A 6226-nucleotide genomic window follows, 5' to 3' on the forward strand; every position below is an offset into this window, starting at 1 on the left:
TATAGCTTCACCCTTGAAAGTTTAGAAATCGACTTTAACAACTGGAAAAATAGATGAATTGTATTCCATCAACCATAGATTACACAAAAGAGGTAAATAGAGTAAATACATTAATATGACAAATGAGAACTATAATGTCCAACGAGACAACCGCATAAAATGAAAGAGGAGCCCTTGAACAGAGTCAAGACCCAGTATTAAACTATCAACCCGAGAGGCGGGAAACAAAGCTAGGCCAGGGTTTGGCCGCCAAAGAACTAATGCATAACTTAATTACAAAACTAAATCACCTTAGCAACAAAAACACAGTGAACTCTTAACATTAGAGAGGTTCCAGCTATGAATATATACAAAGACAAATGTTCGCGGCAACATCAACAATTCAGTTATACAGGATTCTTTTGTTTCCTTAAAAACCAAAAATCCCAACTTAAAACCCTTAAAAATCCCAATGGGCTAATTCAAATACCGGTGGATGGATTGGAACAACCATCGCCACACTGAGCCAACCGAACAGGGTTTTTTAGCTTCGGTACCTCGTTCAAAATGTATTACCAATGGTGAAATCTTCCATAACTCTTGGGCAGAGCAACACGAGAATAATCATTGTTCTTGTAGACAAAGAAAAATGGGTAAACATACGAATAAAAACAAATCAACTGTGTTACCTGGAATGAAGTTACAAGTGGAAACCCTCCTCGCAGCAGGGAGTCGATCCAAAAACCAGATGCGCCTGTCAAAGGTAACCATGGTCGTTTTAGAACGTTCAGCATCCGAAAGGGAAGAAAAAGCCCTCAACATTGAAGGATAGGTCAGAAGCTACCTGTGCACAGGAGAGCCACTCTATAGAGCGCAAAAGTTCTAACCCTAAAAGGAAGAATTGTGAAGGCAACGGCACAACACCAGAGGCATAGAACCCCGAAACCCACCACCACCATCCGATCCGCCTCGACAAGCATAGACTGTGGAGGAGCAGCTCCCAAGAACAATGGCACAGTTGTACACCAGTCGAAGACTCCAGAGGGGTATCATCTTCATACCTAGGGCCGACACATCAACCATCGAGTTATTGCAGTCTTAAATAATGACGGATGGCACATTAATGCCTGGATCTGTGATTGATGGAATTAAATATTATAACTTAAATCACAGTTCGGATATCTGTCGTTGTAAGTAGACATGGTTCAAATGTATGTAGTCAAAACCCAATGACTTAGTTAGAAACGCAACCAAATGTCTGCTCATAGTAAATAGTGTGTTCGCCAAGATTTATATTTACATATGAATCATTGGATAGTACACCACGGCTCATACCATATTAAATGTAACAATTATAGCTTTGGTAAGATTCATAGTGCCATATTAAAATATTATGATATGTAAAAAAAAGACAATATAGCATTGGCAGCGTTGCAGTACTAATGTATGTAAATACTTGTTGGTAAAAACTCACTTTACTATCAATTTTTTTTATTATGAATGTATTTGACTTAGGGTTGTGTAACAATTTCACATCTCATTCAACTAAAACTAAGTTTCTCCTTATCAATTTGAACAAACATTACCAAATAAATAAAATTATAAAACATCCCTATAACCATTAAAATAGTTTGCTAGGCAAAAAAAACATTATTTTAACACAATATTTTCATTTCACTTATTGAATAAGTTAAATGAAGTTAATCAACTATTAAGTTTACTGGAGTTGTGTTGTAAGAAAATTGAGTAATAATTGTTAATGTTGCAATTGATCAATCAAGTAAATAATGAAAACTATTGTGGTATTTCTTATTTAATTAAATAATTTTCAATTAAATATTTTATATAATTTATTTTATTTTGCACAAAAATAAAAGTCAAATCCAAGATATGAAAATGATTCCTACTCTTCTTTTATTTTAACAATTACCTTACTTGGCAAATCAATCTAACATTTGAGAAATAAAATGCATTAAACAATTTCAAACATCGTTTAATAATTTTTTAACCGTCGTTAATATTGTTTAAACATCGGTTAATAAATTTTTCAACCGACGTTAATAAAAAATTTGGTATCCCACTCTGAATTTAAGTGATTTCGACTCTCTACATTAAGCACACTTGCCCGCCTGATGCATGCATCTTGAAATGCACAAGAGCCTTCTGTATATTGGCATCAACATCAGCAGGGACCGAACCTTCGATTTTGCATCTCCTGGATTCAATTCAACTTCAAAAACCGGCTGAAGGTGTGAAGAGAATGTCTTGCTCAGTAACATGTAGTTGGGTTTCCACCCTAACTCTTCCATTTTCTGGTACTTTGAACACAGATGCATCCCTCCATTTTCTGGTACTTTGAACACAGATGCATCCCTCCATTTTCTGGTACTTTGAATACAGATGCATCCCTCCATTTTCTGGTACTTTGAACAAAGATGCATTCCACTATTGGTGGGGAGGAAGAAGAACCAATCATTACCTGGAATGAAAAGTGGAGAAGGGGAAGCCTCAACTGGAATACTCAGGGCAGGATTTCAAGTTGTGAGACTTTCAGGCGAGACCCTTTTACCATAAGCCTTAACCTGAGATTATTCTGACACAACAGAGATATCTGGAGTAGACTGTTCATAACGCAGGTAAAGTGTGACAGGTCAAAAGTGGAGAAGGGGAAGCCTCAACTGGAATACTCAGGGCAGCATTTCAAGTTGTGAGACTTTTAGGCAGAGACCCTTTACTATAAGCCTTAACATGAGATTCTTCTGACTGATCAGAGATATCTGGAGTAGACTGTTCATAACGCAGGTAAAATGTGACAGGTCAATGTTTCAAAATTATTGAGTGACTAAATATTTTAATGTTTATAGAAAAAGAGAGGTCTGGCATCACACTTATCCCAATTTGGAATCTGACATATGTTGGTCCATCTTTCTGTTTCTGAAATCTGCCATCATCAACCTTCAATTAATTTAAAACTATTTCAGATCCATGGAGAAACTATTCACAATGAACGAAAAATATATTTTATAGGACAAACACAGACAACATTATAACATTCGTTGAGATGGAAAGCTTACTAGGAGGAAGAAATCACAGTCGCTTGACAAATTAAACAGGTTCAGAATCTATTTAATTTTAAACTCACCATAATGAATCTATGGCTTGTATATTAAAAGCTGATTATTTCTGTTTATCTGTCGATGTATTTCAAATTCCATTAAAGTATTGGGATAAGATGGTCCAACAGAGATTAAAATTGCTAACAAATCATAAGTTGTTAATCCTACAGTTAAAGCAAATGCAAATGGAGAAGAAAAACATGGGTGGGTGAATGGAAGCACTCATCAAAATCACAAATGCCATACAGTAACAAAAATAAAAGTTCAACCACTTGTTACAAGTAGTGCTCTTGTTTATGGGAAAAATCATTGTGTAAAGATGTCTCTTTCTGTAATGAACGCTTAGCCAAGCTATTTTTACAGAGAAAGACAGTTTTCATAAAAACTTTTGTTTAATGTTTAGCTGAATTATCCATGGGTAAGTAACAGGGGATTTGAACATGAAATTTTTGTACTAACCAAATGAACTCCCAGAAAAAGCTAGCTCGCCTAAAATCTTAATTAAAAGTTACAGCTAGCTTACATAAAATCTTGGCAAAACTGCTCCTGCAGAGAATGATCAGGTTGTGCCCTAAGGCCTATGGTTTTGATGCTGGTATACAGTTAGCGTTGCCATTGAAAGTGCAGAATAAAAAAATGAAACAAATTACCTCCACTGTAAAACAAAATGTGATCAAAGACAAATGTCATGCCTTGATAATGCACAGAACAATTTAATTAAAGCCATTTTAACTTATTCTTTGTCAATACAGATGCCAGAAATAAATAAGAATATTACCTTATCAAGGACAAGCTGGAGTTTCTACTAAATGCAATCTATGATTTACAGTAGTCAATCTCTTCAGGCATTATATATGAAATCTTTAAAATGGAAATATGATCTTCTTGGTGAAGTATTAATATTGCCTATTTTTCTGGTACGTGTAGCCTGCCTAACAGATCATGGGAGCTTGTGGATAGTGGAGATCTGTGACAAATTAAGCTTAATCATCATCGATAAATATCAGCAAGCATAAAAGCCTCTCGACATCTTTAGCTATATATCCTAGAATGGTTTTCCTTCTTCTACAAAACGATTATGGTTATAGTTTTTCACCACGCACAAGCCAGGAAGTCTGTACATCATTTTTGCCATTTTTTTATAAACTTGTATCAATGGTAGATTTTTAAGCAGTAGTATAACCAGACTGTTTTTTTCCCTGAAAATCATGAAAATTTTGGCAATATTTTGTTAAATTCCAATAGGGATTTTTGTAAATCTCAGTTAAAGTTGTTAAATTTCAAGATTTTGAGTGCCCTGAGGTTTTTGATGGTGCTGAATCTATTGTCATCTTCAAAAACATGATTTAAACACTGCTTTTGCAAAATTTGTTGAATTTTTTTGCCCGAATTTCAGCCAAGAGTGAACATCCCGGCAATTCCTCAGTTGACTTATCCGATTTTTAAACTTATATCAATGGTAAATTCTAGAAATATTATAAATTCTGGGCATATTTCAGAATTTGACTGTCAAAAGGAAAGTAAAGTTAAAGAATTGGTTCTCCTGACCATTAGATTCTAAAATATTCTCCAATCTACGATCCACATGAAGAGGTTCGTCATCCCTAACATACTTTACTTTCAGAAGCACTTTGAGCATTTTGAACATTAGCACCTTAATTAAAACTTGCTTCTCACACAGACTATAATTCAAGCAGAAAGCCTAACATACTTTACTTTCCTGGTAAAGTAATCCTCAATTCAGAAGCACTTTGAGCATTTTGAACATTAGCACCTTAATTAAAACTTGCTTCTCACACAAACTATAATTCAACCAGAAACCTTAACATACTTTACTTTCCTGTTATTTTCCTGGTAAAGTAATCCTCAGTTCAGAAGCACTTTATACTTTACTTTCCTGTTATTTTCCTGGTAAAGTAATCCTCAGTTCAGAAGCACTTTGAGCATTTTGAACATTAGCACCTTAATTAAAACTTGCTTCTCACACAAACTATAATTCAACCAGAAAATCTGGGTCAAATTTGTAGGTTCGACAAAGTTGTTGAAACTGACGCCTCCGCGAAGGGAATTGTGTATGGCATACCTGATAAGAGAATCCTTTAAGGGTTCCCTGGATTTTCTAGATAAAAAAGTGCAAAAGAAGCTGAGCATTGACAAATTCCTCTGTAAGATCACCAGATGGCTACACCTCTAGTATATCGATCTGAAATTGAAATATTAAAGAAAGGTAGGTTCCACAGATTATGTCATAAGGTTTGCCCAAAATTAATTTGGTCAACCTTTAAAAAATGTTTTGAGGGTTGAATTTAATGTTCGTTTATCATATACACAACTCAAGTTCAAATTCATAATCTATCTCTGTAGTTTTTAAGTTCATGGTAAGATTTTTGATGGCGATTTGTGATTTTTCCTTCAGTTATATTTTATTTTATAATTAATATAGGAAAGGAGAGATGGATTAACCTTATTTAAGTTTTAAAAAAATATATATATATATTGAATTTAATTATTATCAAATTTGAATTTTAAATTCAAATTATATGATTTAATTTACAAATTGATATTACAACAAATATATGTATTTTAAGTAATATTAAAGTTAAGTTATATGAAATTTGAATTTGTATTATTTCATTTTTAAAAAGATAATTGACATTTAGCATATAAGGAATTAATTTTAAATATAAATTTAATTATGAGTTGATATATAGATTTTGTCAAAAAAAAGTTTGGTAAGTTGGTTATAATTTTAAGCAATAAATTTTGAGGTTGATTTTCAAGTTGAATGTGTTTGTTGTGCCTTTTATTATAATGTTGTTATTCAATTAAATACAATGTGTTATGGGGACGTGTCCCTCGTGTCGGGTGCACGGATCCCACGCACTCTGGATGGGGACATTTAGGCGTGTGTTTCCCCATGCAGTTTTTTTGGGGATTTGTGGGGAGACGCGGGGTTGTGTTTCCCCAGTGTGTGGGATGTGACTCCCCAAAATAGGTGTTTTTTGGTGTCCGCCCTTGAATTTGTCTAATAACCCCTAATATAAAAAAAATTAAAATAACATATTAAAAAAACTTAAAAATAAAATTAAAAATAAACTTAAAAATAAAAAAATAAAACATAAAAACTAAAC

Source organism: Pinus tabuliformis, chromosome 2_2 (assembly GCF_031772625.1).
Source record: "Pinus tabuliformis cultivar Carrire ecotype Pingquan chromosome 2_2, CPIR1, whole genome shotgun sequence".
In the NCBI taxonomy this organism is placed as follows: domain Eukaryota; kingdom Viridiplantae; phylum Streptophyta; class Pinopsida; order Pinales; family Pinaceae; genus Pinus; species Pinus tabuliformis.